Consider the following 15,610-nt stretch of genomic DNA (forward strand, 5'->3'; position numbering starts at 1 on the left):
AAATCCCCATGGTACTATGAGTTCTTCACTTACCTCCATGATCACACACTTCCTCCCAACCAATCCAATAACCAATGCAAAACCTTCATCTGCCAAACCACTCGATACACCATCATTGTAGAAACCTTATACCGACGACGTCTTGATGGTACTCTCCTTTGATGTCTGGAACAATATGAGATAACAAAGGCCTTGGCAGAGGTACATGAATGCATTTGTGGGGCTCACTCAAGTGGTCCTTCCTTAGCAAATAAAATTATACATGCTAGATAATATTGGTCATCCATGGAAAAAGACTCCTACTATTTTGTCCGAAAATGCAAGAAGTGCCAAGTTCACGGAGACTTGATACATGCACCAGCACAAGAATTGCAACCAATCACAATACCATGGCCCTTTTGTCAATGGGGACTTGACCTTGTGGGTAAAATTCATCCATCTTCATCCAATGGCCACAAATTTATCATTACCACCACCAAATACTTCACAAAGTGGATCGAAGCTATTCCACTTACCCAAGTCACCGACAAGAAGATTGCCTCATTCATCCTTAATTACATCATTTTCCGGTATGGTGTACCCATGTCCATCATCACAGATAACATACTTCCTTTCAAAAATCCAGATGTTTGTGATCTCTGCAAGAAGTTTCACATCCAACACTGCTTTTCCACTCCCTATTACCCACAAGGAAATGGTCAGGCTGACGCATCAAACAAGAACATATTAAGAATCCTCAAGAAGATGGTCAATGATGCTGGCCATGATTGGCACATTCAATTAAATCCAGCACTATGGGCATATCGAACTAGCATTCAAACCCCAACAGGTGTAACCCCCTACTCACTGGTCTATGGAGTGGAATCGATCCTTCCTATTTAGGTTGAGATACCATCTCTATGGGTTTCCTTGCATAATCTGATAGATGATGAATCATACCGAGTCTCATGTCTTCAAGACTTGGAACTACTTGATGAAAGGTGACAAGTTGCATATAATCACCTCAAGGCCTATTAGCAGCAAATGAGCGGAAGCTATAATCATCGAGTTAAACCTTGTACATTTGAGGCAGGTGATGTTGTTCTCAGGGAGAATCCTCATAACCAACCACATAGAGAACATCAAGGAAAATTTGAATCAAATTGGCTGGGTCCATATGTTATGACTATTGTATTTGGGTCTGGGGCATATCAGTTGGCAACTTTAGAAGGAGAACCGCTAGCAGATCTGATCAACAACATGCACCTCAAACGGTTTCATACATAGTCTATACATAGCATCAGGATCCCCCATATATCCGAAAAATCACAAAAACATTTAGAAAAATGTCTTGAAGAAAAAAAAAAAAGTCAAGAAAAATCATGCATCCAAATGGTGAAAACCACCACGGTGGCACCTTGGGTAAGTATGATGGTGAAAACCTGGCAAACAGGCAGCACTTGTAAAGATTATGGCTCCATTGTCTTTCAGACTTGTTGTGATCACATCCATTCATCCATCATTCAAACCATGACTTGTTATTGATCTGCTATCAAGGTTAGTATTTTATGTGCCTTGCATCCTTCTTTTCATAGTGATGTCTAAACTGGGGGCAATACTCTTAACCTATTGATGGAAGTTGATTCTACATTACTGGTGATTCATTGAGTTCTTCATTCAATATTGGCTGGAAATAATACCAAAAACATTTGTAAAAATAGATAATACCAAAAACATTCAAAAACACTCACAAAATCCAAAAAACATGTCAAAAACATCAAAAATCAATCAAAAACCTTGCAACATATACATATTCTTTGTACATACACATTGCAACAGACATTAAACAAACATTTTGAGCTACCCAAATAATGATCATCTATCAAATGAACCAATCAAGCAAAATAGGTACACATAACTATCTTAACAAGGATGCATCCTTCCTCAAACACAAAGACATGGTCACATTTTCTTTGACAAAAAAATTATGTTTAAGCTATCAAGTACTTGGTTGGTTTGTTTATTATTTATTCATTTATATTAGGTTTCTACGCTACTCCAGGATATGCACAAGTGATTAGAGCAGCCATGATGGTTCCTAAGTATCATTTTGTTTACTACGTGTGATTGTTCCAATGAAGTTTTGGGGCATGTACTAATGGTGTCTACATGGGAAGTTCACTAAGCAACGTGATCACATGCAAAAATCTAGTCATAGATCACTATGGGTTACTGACTACAACATATACCTTGACCATTTACGCATGAACCAGAATGGAGGGTCACTTTCTTTTACTTGTCTTAAATGCTTGCTTACAAGTGAAATGCTCCAAACTTGATTCCTTCTACCTCAGCCAAGAATGATACTACCATACTCAATGATGAAAATAAAGCACTATGAATACTCTATGGATTGTCATTTCATCTCATCTATTTATATTGCATTCTGTTGCATTCCATCCATCCATTCATCCATATCACTGCATATCATTCATACATAGTAATGACAATACATACTCTATTTTGCTCCTCTTACATAGGAATGGTTTCTAGGTCCTCCCTACCTTCTATCTAACATTGAATCCCCCCCTCACCCTCCCCATCTAGGTCATCATCATAATCCCTTCATCGGTTCCCATCAACCCAATCAAGCTAGTTACTCTGTCTACATAAGCACATCGACTCACACACACCTGGACTATCAACATATACTTTTTGATCAAGTATCTTCGGGTCTCAACAAGTAATCGATTATGGCAATCCTAGAGTACAACGGGCATTTATTACAATGAACTAGTCTCAATGAGGCTACTATGATTCACCACAAACAACCTACAATGCAAACACTATCAATTGATCAACCAATCAAACACAATCAAAAAAGACAATTACACCAATTGTCTCAAGTCTCAACGAGTATTTTGATTCATATACCTTGACTTCATCGAACAATTACATCAATTGTCTAAGTCACAATAGGTCACTTTGATTCACGTACTCAAACTTTATCTTGTCCAAGCGAACATCTGACATCAACTATCACACTTTGACTCAACCAGGGCAATTAAACCGATTGCCCCAGATTATCCAACTGATTTTGATCAATTGTACAACATCAATAAAAAGCACAAACACCACATTTACATCGTATCTCCTGCATGACCTAAGGGTACTCATTGGCTTGTCATTTCTCCGCATTTCACTCTGTCTTCTCCCATTCTTTCACCATCATTTCCAATTTCTTATATTCTACCTCCCCTCCACTTCTCGTTCTTTTTTGAGAGATCGCTCGATTTTTTGAAATTTTTTTGGCCCATCTCTCGAGGGGGCATGCCACCCACTAAATTAACATTTATGGGGCTTTATTTCTTCACACCTATTTTGCTTTCCTTGAAATGATGTGATAAACTGCACCGTCTCAAAGAGGGGCAAATGTAGTCACATAAGTTTGTCCACTTAATTAAATAAATATTTACTATTTATTTGATTATTTAACCCTCAGTCATTAGTCATCCTCAACCCCTTCTCCTATTAATTAAATAAATTATTGAATTTATTTAAATTAATTCACTAAGCCACACTCAAAATAAATTAAATAAATAAAACACATTTAGTTAATTTAACCCCTTTTCCTCTTTTAAATAAATAATAAAATATTTATTTAAATCCCTAAACTACTACCCCCCCCCACTTGCATTATCCTACAAATGCAAGTTGCAACCATAATTGAGATAAATTAATTTAATTTTAATTAAAATCCTATATTCCCTCACCCACCAAACCCACTTGCATCCTAAACCCATTCTAGACTCTTCTAACCCATTCTAGATTCTTCTAATCCATTCTAAATTAGCCTAATCACCCTCCCTAATTATTGTCACATTCCTAAGCAACTTGAAGTCACTTCCCAAAGCCTCCAAAGCCTTTGAAAAGCATTAAATGCTTTATGTCTCCAACAAGCTAACCCCTAAAATCTTCCAAACCATTTATATCTCTTACATAGCCATTTATGGTTAACTCAACTCACCCACATGGTTAGAGACTTTCCCTCTAACTCAACCCTCATTTGACTCATGGGTCTCTTCAAGCATTTATTGCTTTGACTATGGTTATCCCCACTAACTCTTGCATAAGACTTTATCCATTGGAAAAGGCATTATTTATTGGATAATGGCTTTATTGATTTAACTCAAGATTGACCTTACCTCCCAAGCTAACCTTCATGTCATCTCAAGCATTTAATGCTTCTTCCCTCTCCTCTCAAGCCATCACATGATGACATTTGTCATCCTGGGATTGGGTTGAAAGCCCTCACATAGATCATAAACCTTTCAATCTTGCCCCTTGTTGAGATTACTCTATCTCAACCAATCATTTCTCTATTTTTCCTATAAATAGAGCCCATTCCTTCATAATCCAAATCCAGAAATCTCTATGCATCTAATCAATAGTGAATTTAAGAGAGCATTTTAGGAACATAGTTACTTTGTTATTTTGGTTAAAAAATTAATATAGTTTAATTAACTCATTATTCTCTCATTCCTGGCTAGTTTACATTTGCATACTCATTAATCATTTTCATAATCTTGAACCTCCATAAGACTTCCATAGTAGTGCAAAAGTTGTTGAGAGCTACACTCATGTGGAACTTGGAGAGGAGAGGAACAAGGGAGGAGCAACTATGAACATATTGGCTAGCATTTGGAAGAGTGTAGTGTATCTCTTTGGTATTTGTATTCTTTTCATTACATGTTTGATATCTCTCTTGATATGCTTGCTTATGATAGTCTTTCATTTCTGACACTAACACTAACATTTTAAGTGCTCTTGTGTGTGTGTTGCCTAACATCTGTCCTATTTTGTAGTGCATCAAATACCATTCTAGATTAGCAAAGATGATTGATTTAAATTTCTATATTCGCATTTAATTTTGGAAACTGCAAGTCCTTGGTTAAAAAATCAGTTGTTGTCATGTGGTTGTTTTTGTGGTTGTTCATGTCACTAGTCAATGTTTTGTCAGTTAGTTAACATTGTGCAAGGGCTTGTTTGGCCAAGTGGTTTCCTATTGTTTGAACTCCATGTACAATTTCATGTGTATAACTTGGTTTTACAAGTTCATTTGGTCCTTTTTGGTTAAGTGTTATAAGGGAGAGTGTCTTTTGAGTGGGGGTCGCTCCCAAAGTGGTTAGAAGGGTAACCCATCAAAAGTTTGTTTAAGTAAGTGATAACTTAATAATATATTAGGGGGCTTGGTAGATGAAACATTAAGTAAGATAATTATACCTCACTCATGGTTGAGTGCTAGTACAGACTTAGGATATAGTGAGAAGGCTTGGAATGGCAAACCGACAACCTTGGCCTCATGAAATGATTGTTTGGGTCCACATGAGACTTGGATGGGGTCAAGGGTTCGGGAGAGGTCACCAGGGTAATCCAAGATGGGGGCCAGGACCTATGGAGGCCAAACAGGGTAACCATACCAAGCTATGTGATGACACTCTTCCCCTATGGTCACTAGTGTGTAGTCTTGTTGGTTTCACCTGAATTTTGATGTGGATTCATGTTCTATGAGTTTTTACTTCATGTGAGTCTTTCTGATGTTGTGATTTTGACCATGTGTGTGTGCATACCTTTAGGTTTCTAGTGGGTCTTATTTTTATCTCCTAACATGGTGGGGTGGTTCTTTCTTGAGCCACATGGGTGGGTGGTAGTGCCACTTTCCATCAGGTGTGATTGTTCCTTCTTGTGAGAGATGGATTCAAAGGTGTTCCAGTTGTGCATTGGATTTGAGCATCTCATTATACTGTTGTATCCCTTTTGTCATGGATCATTCTTTGTATATCTTGGACCTTTTATGGTCAGTTGTTATTAATTTGATATGCATGCCTTCATGGCAGGATGCAAATTGTAATGTAAACATTATCTGAGTTTTGAAACTTAGTGATTTAATGTAATACAATGTAATTTCTATCTTATGATGCAAACAATAAATGAATGGAAATTAAATGTTAATGCATATGTTTCATTTGAATATTAGATGTAATGTAATGGTTATATTCCTAATGAATGAACTTAAACATGTTATTGATATTTTATTACTATTAGATGAATTAACTATTGGATAAATGTATTTATGTTTTTTAAGTTTAATCAACTTAATTGGATTAATTAATGTTAAGCAATGTTAGTTGTAAACCATGTTAACCAAGTTGGGAAACCCTTTAGGTGTTAAGTAAAGTCTATCATTGTGTAATCTTAACATTATGTTAACTCAATAGATATAAGAAGGGATGAAAGGAAAGCTAGTCCTTCCAAGGAGAGTCCTTAGAAGGAAATCAGAAAGGATGAAGAGAATGTATTCAAAGTTAAAACAAGCAATGGCTTTGAAGCTTTACAGATTCAAGAAGAAGAAAATGTAATTATAGAAGAAATTCTTGAAGACGGTGAGATTGGAGACACAAATGAATCACAATATGAGATTCCAAAAGAAACATAACATGAGTGTATTAAAGTGTGTTCAAAGGACTCTGAAGCTCGAGATGTAATCTTTGAAGAAAAGACCTAGTTTAGATCACCCCACGTTAACCTTAACTCTCTATTATAGAACTTTGGGACTGATTCGCCCACCTCATCTTAGCGAAAAGGAGAACCTTGGAATAGTAAGAAGTCTACATATAAAAATGAAGAAGATGAAGAGTTAATAGAACTGGGAAAAAACAAAGACACAAAAATAGGGTGTACTAATGGAGTTAAAACTAGAACCAGATTTAAGGTGGATATTGGACTTTCCAAATCTCCATAGGGGCGTAAAACTATGAAGTGGCACAGGGACCAGGAGAGAAAAAAAAATATAGCTGATGGAAGGCAGCAAACCATTCAAGAATCCTGCTCCCAGGTTTCCAAATGAAGGTAATCTCTTCGAACATTAGAGGCCTAAATGTTCTCCATAAGAAGGATGTGCTAGGAATTTTATCAGAGATCATAAGTTGGACATTATCCTGGTTCAGGAAACTAAAACGAGTAAGGAAAAAGTAGAAAAATTAAAATTCTTTAAACTTGGGGGTGTGTGTGGCAGTAGTTCTAATGGAGCATCTAGTGGGGTTGTCATATTTTGGAATAAGAAAACTATTGATGGAGACTTGATTGATGAAGATGGTAATATCATTTCTATGAGAGTTAAATGTATTGTCGAAGGACAGGACTGGGTGGTTACCAACATTTATGCCCCCAACTCTAAAGCTTCTCGGAGCAAGTTTTGGAACAAAATCCAACAAAAAAGAGGGACTTTAACCCAGGATAGTTGGCTTTTGATGGGAGATTTCAACACTCCTCTGTAGGGAATTGAAAAATTTGGTGGAACCCAAGCTCAACTAGATAGAAGGATTGATCTTATGGACTTTATCAATGCCAATGCCCTCATTGACGTTGACCATTCTGGAGCTTCCTACACTTGGTCTAATCGAAGGGATGGAGGAGAACTTATTCAAGTAAGGCTTGATAGATATCTTATTACTCCTGACTGGGTCCTTAAGTATAGATGCTCTCTATCTATTATGAATAGAATTGGATCAGACCATTATCCTATTTCTTTTGTTGTTGATTCTATTAAGGGCAAACATTGCTTTCCCTTCTGGTTTGAAAAAATGTGGATCTCACACCCTTCCTTGGAAGCTTCCATTTCCAAATGGTGGAATATAACTGTGGATGGTTCTGCCATGTTCAAAGTTGCAAAAAAGTTAAGAAACATCAAAGATAACATCAAGGTTTGGAATAAAAAGGTTTTGGGGGATATTTTTGAATATAAGAGGAAGCTCAAGCAGGAATTAGAACAGATTCAAAATTCTATTCAGAAACATGGTTATAAGAATGTCCCCAAGGCTAAAGAAGATGAGGTTCTAGCCAAATTACACAACACTATTTCAAGAGAAGAAATTTACTGGAGGCAGAGATCCACGACAATTTGGTTAGAGGCTGGTGATAGAAATACTAAATTCTTTCATATGACATCAATAAATCATAAAGCGGCAAGTATAATTTCTAGATTGATTGTTAATGATAAAACCCTTGTCAAAGATCTGATGATATAGTTGATGAAGCTGTAAGGTTCTTCTCTAACCTTCTAACTGGTAGCAAGGAACTTGACCTTGTTAAGTAGCAAGATCTAGTTGAAAATATTCCTAAGATTATTGGACCTAATCAGAATAGGATTTTATCTATCATCCCCTTAGTTGATGAAATTAAAAGAGTTTCTTTCTCCTTCCAAGGGGATAAGGCACCGAGCCTGGATGGCTTCCCCATGTTTTTCTTTCAGGAATATTGCCACTTTGTTAGGGCTGATGTGGTCAATGCTATCAAAGGATTCTTAAATAAATCAACTCTACCTTCATTTCTCTAATTCCTAAGGTGGTTGGAGTTGATTCTATGGTAAGTTTAGGCCAATAATTCTATGCAATTCTTTTTACAAGATAATCTCAAAAGTCCTAACTTTTAGATTTCTGGTTGTTCTTCCTCTTGTTATCTCTGAGGAGCAAAAAGGATTTGTCCCGGGTAGGCAAATTTTGGACTCTATAATTTTTGTGCATGAGAATATCCATTCTCTTAATGCTACAAACAAAGAGGGATTCCTCATAAAGATGTATTTGGCAAAAGCCTATGACAGGGTTGAATGGTAGGTTCCTTTTAGGATCATGGAAGCCTTTGGATTTGATGAGAAGGTTATCAAAATCACTAGAGACCTATTACCTACGCGGAATTTTTCTATTCTTGTTAATGAATCTCCTTCCAGATTTTTTAAGTCTTCAAGGGGTCTCAGGCAAGGAGATCCTATCTCACCCATTATTTTCACTATTTTGGTAGAATGTTTAAGTAGATTGATTCAAAAGTTGAAGAAGAAAAGGATCATCAAAGGATTGCAACCCTCTTCAGCTAATTTCTTCTGCACTCATCAACAGTTTGTTGATGATACTATATTATTGGGATAATCTTCTATGAGTGAAGCTTTTTCCTTCAAAAATGCTCTTAGCTTTTATTCCCTTGCTATTGGCCAGTAGGTTAACTGGGAGAAATATTCTATTTACTTCATCAACACTCCCTTGTTGAGGCAACAAAGGATTGCTAACATAATTGTCTGTAAGGTTGAGCTGCTCCCCTCTACTTATTTGGGCCTCCCTCTTGGTTTGGCTCCTCCAAACTCTTTCTAGAATTATTTGATTGATAAGTTCAACAAAAAACTGGCTGGATGGAAAGGCTCTATGTTGTCGCAGGCTGGTAAGCTCTAGCTTCTTCAAGCTACCCTTCAGAATCTACCATTTTATGCTCTTACTTTGTTTAGTATACCGGTCAAATTTGAAGAAGCGTTAGAAAAAATTTAGAAAAGATTTCTTTGGTTGCTTGGGGTAAAGTTTGTGGTCCTAAAAGTAGTGGGGGTTTAGGTATCAAATCCCTTAAACCTTTCAATAAAGCTTTGTTAGCCAAATAGGTTTGGAGGGCCCATGGTATTAAGAGAGATTGGAGTAGGGTGTGGTTTGACAAATACATCCATAATCAGCCCATTCATTCCCTTCTCTATTATGAAGATATCCCTGCTAGATCTTTTATTTGGAATAGTATGATAAAATCTATTAAAGTTGCTAAAGCGGGAGCTGGCTGGGTCCTTGGAAAAGGTAACAAAATCAGATTTTGGGAGGATGTCTAGATCAAAGATGAGCCTCTTTTTAACCAGGATTGCAGCCATATCTTTGAAGATTGTAAAAGGAGGTTTGGTTCTATGGTATGTAATTATTGGGAGGAGAATAAATGGGTTAGAATTGATGCTCTTTATTCTATATTCTCTTCTCTCCAACATGATTTGCTATCCTTTTCTATCAGCAAAGACTCAGATGATGTCTTCTTATGGAAGAGTAATCCTAGGGGTACTTTTACTATTTCTTCTGCTTACAAAAAGATATCAACTCAGGCTTGTAACCCTATATGCACTAAATTTTGGAATAGATTCCTCATTCCTAAAGTTAATATGTTTTTCTGGCTTGCCACTCATAACAAGATTCTCACTATTGATAACCTAGTTAGAAGAGGATTTATGATCCCTAATAGGTGTGAGTTATGTCAAAAAGAGGCTGAGTCTATGGATCATTTGTTCATTCACTGTTCTTTTACCTAGGAAATCTGGGGTAAAGTGTGGACGCAATGGAAAGTTGATTGGACTATGCATAATAGTTTTAAGGAAGTCCTTTGGCATTGGATTTTCCCTACCAAGCTTCCCATCATCAAGACCCTTTGGCCCTTTCTTCTTCCTATGACTTGGTGGCATATTTGGAAGGAGAGAAACAATAGAATTTTTAGGGAGACTAAGTGTTCTTCTCAAGTGGTCTTTGAAAAGATTTCTAGGGCTATTAAAGAAAACATCAACACCATTCACAAAAGCAACAAGCAGTCTAGTTATATTGATATGAATGATAATGATAAAAGGATTCTTACAGAATGGAAATTATTGAATAAGGTTTGGAAGTCTGATCTGAAGAGTAGAAGAGATAATGTGGTTTGGAGGTTCCCTCCTCATGATTGGGTGAAGGTGAACTTTGATGGTGCATCTAGAGGAAATTTGGGTAATGCTGGTGGGGGAGGTGTTATCAGAAATTCTCATGGCTTTTGTGTTGCTGTGATTGCTTCTCCCTTTGGAATTCAAAACAACCATGTTGCAGAAGCTCTGGCAATGTTAAAATGTCTTCATCTTGCTCAAGGTTTCAATTTTTTTAAAAATTGGCTGGAGGGGGATTCCCTTAATATAATTCAGGTTATTAAAGGTATTAGTTCCCCTTCTTGGAATATCCAAAATATCATTGATAAGGCAAAAAAAATGTAAGATTCTTGTGATAGTGTGGTTATTACTCATACCTTTAGGGAAGGTAATAGGGTAGCCAATTTGTTAGCTAACGAGGGGGTCATTTTAGTGGAAGATGCTAATTATATCAGTGAGTCGTCATGTAAGAACAAAGTTCAAGAGAAATTATTTTATGACAGGATCAATGGTTCATATTAATCTCATCATTACCCTTTTTGGTTCGGACTTCAATGACAGAGTTTGGAGTGAGGCAGATTGTCAGATGATGACCTGTCTCAGGAATCACATTAATGAGTATAGGTGTGAAAGGCCTTATTATATTAAGTACTGGGTTAATTTGCATGTTTTAAAGGGATACTTGAAAAAAAAGATAATTACCTTGGTTTTTGATTCTAGCTTCTCTGTTCTTCAGTATCTGGTTAGTATGTGCTCCCCTGAGGGTTTTGATTTGAACTGCTTCTACATTATGGGTGGAAATCTCAAGCATAATGAGCCCACCAGCTGTGATAGTTGGAAGGGTGAAAGGAAAATTTGGAGAAGGCTGCATAAAAACTGCTTCATTGATTATATGGAGAAATTGAATGGGAGCAAGAAGCCCATTTCCCATGATTTTGCCAAGGGTTTGAAAAATAATAGAGTTACTCTGTTTGGAGAGTGGATGAATATTTGGTGGTTGAGGTGACTGATTTGTAGAAGGACGAGATCAAGTTTTATAGAGATCATAAGTTCTCAGTGGAAGCCATCACAAAATTCCCCAAGAACGAAGAAGAAAGGGCTCGCCTTGCCAAAAAGGATAATATTTCCTATTATCTCCCTAAACAGGTAAACTCATTTTGGTAGAAAATGTTGAAAGTGTTAATAGAGTATCTTACTATTGATGGTAGGTTCTTGAAAGTCTATAATTATCACTTTTTTATCCTTAATCACTTTCGCCATGGTTCTAAGATATCTCTCTGCCCTTCTATCTAGACTCCTCCCTTAATGACAGTCTGGCTGACCATGCTAAGAAACCCAATTCCTACCCCATTTCCCACCAAGGTCTTATTCTGTTAATTTATGAGTATCTTAAGGATAAAGTTAAGGACAATAAGGATGATCCCCTTGTGGAGAGTGCCCATATCTTTGAGGATGATGATAGTTCTGAGTTTGACGAGGATTTTACCAATCCTCCCCCTAAAAAGAAATCGAGGGTTATTAAAAAAGTTGAAGAAGATGTTGAAGAGATGGTTGATCCTGACTAGGAACAAGAGAAGGAGAAGGAGGTGGAGGGTGATAAAGGAGACAAGGATAATGAGAAGGGTAAAGAGGATTTTGATGAGTCAGAGGAGAAGGAGAGTCCCTATGATACAGACAACGGGGATGAGGTTTAGAATAATATGGAGGAGGGAAACCCTAGGCCTGAGGATTCTACCCAGGACATGGAGGATGCAGATACTATTTTGAATGTTGTTATAAATAGTTCTCTAGAAATGTTTAAGTTCCAAAAGTGGGTGGTTGATAATATAACCAAAATTTAGGAAAAACAAAGAGAGCTGGAGCTCAAAATTGATAATGTGGTTAAGGATATTAATGATAAATTTAAAGAGAAAAATTCTGAGGATAATAGTGAAGAAGAGGATGAAAAAGATATTCCTGACTGGTCGGAGGGTGAGATCATAAAGGGAGATGTGAAGCACCTAGAGGATGTAGTGAGGACTCTCAAAGAAAAGGGTGAGTCTAATTATGAACTGATAAACAACAGGGTTCAAAAAACCGAGAGTGCTCTGAGGAAAATCATGGACCATAGCTTGGCTATGATGAAGGTGACTTCCCAAAATATGAATGCACTGGTTGCCTACCTAGAGAAGGATAAGAAGAACAAAGATGATGTGATTTTTGATGATGAGCCAGGTTCTAGCTCTGTCCAACATTCTTCTAGACGCAGAACTAGGAAAAATGCTAAAGAGTTGGAGTTGAAGACTAAAGGTAATCAACAGGTGCAGGAAAGCAAAGACCTTAAAGAAGCAACAAATGCAATTATGATGCTTGTCAAGGATACTGAGGAGACCATAAATATTTTCACCTAGATGTTCTAGTTTTGTTTTAGGTGTGTCAGTATCTTGCTGGTCTTTTGTTATACTTTTCTCTGGTTGCTGTCTTTTGTGTTGATCTTTTGTAGCCTTTCTTTCTTCATTCTGTCCTTTCTTTCTTCTCTAATGCTTTTATTTATGATATGTAAGTGGGTTTTGGGTCCCTTAAAACTTGTTTTTCCTTAATCAAAAACATTATGTTAACTCAATGAATCATTAAACTTATTAAAGTTTTAAAAATAAAATTATTTGCACACTTTTCTAGTGTTTTAGTTTTATCCCTTCGGGGTTTCCTGGCAAGGCGTTACACTTAAATATAAAGTTTGTCAAGTCAAAAGAGAAGGGCACTACATCCTTCCCCCTAGAATCAAGCTTACTCCTTGAAGCCTACAAAGAGATATGGATAAATCTCACACATATAAGGAGCATCCTCCCAAGTAGCAAAAGACTCATCATTAGGATCCCACTAGACCCTGACCTACTCAATGTCTCTACCTCTAAGAACCTGATGCCTATGCTCCAGAATGCCCACAGGCTCAAGAGTGAGCTACATGTCCTCAACCTGTAGAGAAGTCCAATCAAGAATGTGAAATAGACCAGGATGATGCTAACGTAGAATAAAAACATGGAAAACATCATGAATGCGTGAGAAACTAGGCGACAGAGCAAGTTGATAGGCAACTGGACCAATCCTCTCTAAAATCTCAAACAAACCCACAAAGCATGGTGCTATCTTAGAGCCCTTTCCATAATAGATTGGACTCTTCCATGATTTCATATGCAAGAACACTCAATCACCAACAAAAAATTGGCAATCCACCCTATGTGTGTTGGCGTACGTCTTCTCTTGATCCTACATTGCTATTAAATTCTCTCTAATCCTCTCCACTTGCTACTTCATATCCCTAAGAATATCTGGACCTAGATGCACCCTATCCTCTAATTGGTCCCAACTCAAGGGAGTCCAACAAGGATGACCATATAATGCTTGAAAAGGAGCCATACCGATGGAACTATGATATCCATTGTTATAAGCGAATTCCACCAAGTATAGGTACTCCTCCCATGGAGTCTGCTGGTCCATAACATACATTCAGAGCATATCCTCTAGCACCTGGTTGACCCTCTCAGACTGTCCATCAGCCTAAGGATGATAGGCCAAAATAAAATTCAACTGAGTACCCAATGCCTATTGAAGAGACCTCCATAGAGCCGACGTGAACACATGACCTCTATCAGAAATGATCTTTTGAGGGATGTCATGAAGTCTGACAATGTTCTCCATGAAAATTCTATCCACCATTGTTGCATTATAAGAAGATTGGACAGGCAAGAAATGTGCAACTTTGGTCAACCTATGCATAGTGACCATGATAACATCGTGACAACGCGGGGTCTTAGGTAAACCCGCAATGAAATCTATAGAAACAATGTCCCATTTCCATACTGGGACAAGATGTTGCTGGAAAAGTCCTATGGGATGTTGATGCTCTGCCTTCACTCTTTGGCATTCTTAGTACCAAGCTACAAAATCTTTTATATCCCTCTTCATACCCAGCCAAAAATAATTGTCGAGGATCTGCATGCATCTTCTTGACACCAGGATGAGTAGAATACGGTGCCCGATGTGACTCAGAAAAAAATCAAAATGCAAAGATCCTCGGAAAAAGGCACATAGATACATCCCAAATTTTGCAAAAGACCATCAAGATCAAGGCAATAACCTATGAATATGCCTTCCAATTCTCTACTGAACTCCACCTCAAGATGAACTTCCTGATACCAGGTATCCGTAGGGAGTGCCACCACAATACGACCTCTCAGGTCAACCTCTGAGTCACCACTAAGATCTCATGTCGACAAAGACTAAGAGCATCTACCACTACATTCTCCTTTCCCTAAATATACTTAACCTCAAAGTCATACTCACATAGAAATTCTATCCATCTCCTTTGTCTAGCATTTAGGTTCGACTGTGTAAATATGTACTGCAAGCTGCGATGATTCGTATGCAACTCGAACCGATGTCCTAGGAGAAAGTGCCTCCAACGAACCAAAGCATTCACTACAAGAGCCAGTTCTAAATCATGTGTAGGGTGGTTAAGCTCATTGTTCTTAAGTTTACGGGACTCATAAGCAATCAATCTCCCATTCTACATTAGCACCACACCTAACCCTTCCAAAGATGCATTCGTATAGATTATGAAATTACCGGATGGATTGGGAACTGCCAAAATAGGTGCACTGGTCAACTTCTCCTTAAGAATCTAAAAGTCTTCCTGACACTTTTTTGACCATACAAATTTCTTCCCTTTCCTTTGCAAGGAAGTGATGGGGTGAGAAATCCTAGAGAACCCCTAAACAAATCTCTGATAGTAACCTGCCAAACCCATAAAGTTGCAAACCTTAGATACGTTCATAGGTGCAGGCCATTCAAGAATAGCTTGGATCTTTGAGGGATCCACTACAATACCCACTCCTGAAATAACGTGACCAAGGTACTTGATCTCAGTCTTAAATAATTCACACTTAGCCACATTAGCATACAACCGATTCTCCATCAGACATTGCAATACCTACCTCAGATTCTCCTCATGCTCCTCCATGGTTTTGGAATAAATCAATATGTCATCAAGTAACACGAGGATGAATCTATCTAGATATGTCCTGAAGACACCATTCATAAGGCTCATGAAAATAGATGGTGCATTAATCAACCCAA

Source organism: Cryptomeria japonica, chromosome 9, assembly GCF_030272615.1.
Source record: "Cryptomeria japonica chromosome 9, Sugi_1.0, whole genome shotgun sequence".
Lineage (NCBI taxonomy): Eukaryota > Viridiplantae > Streptophyta > Pinopsida > Cupressales > Cupressaceae > Cryptomeria > Cryptomeria japonica.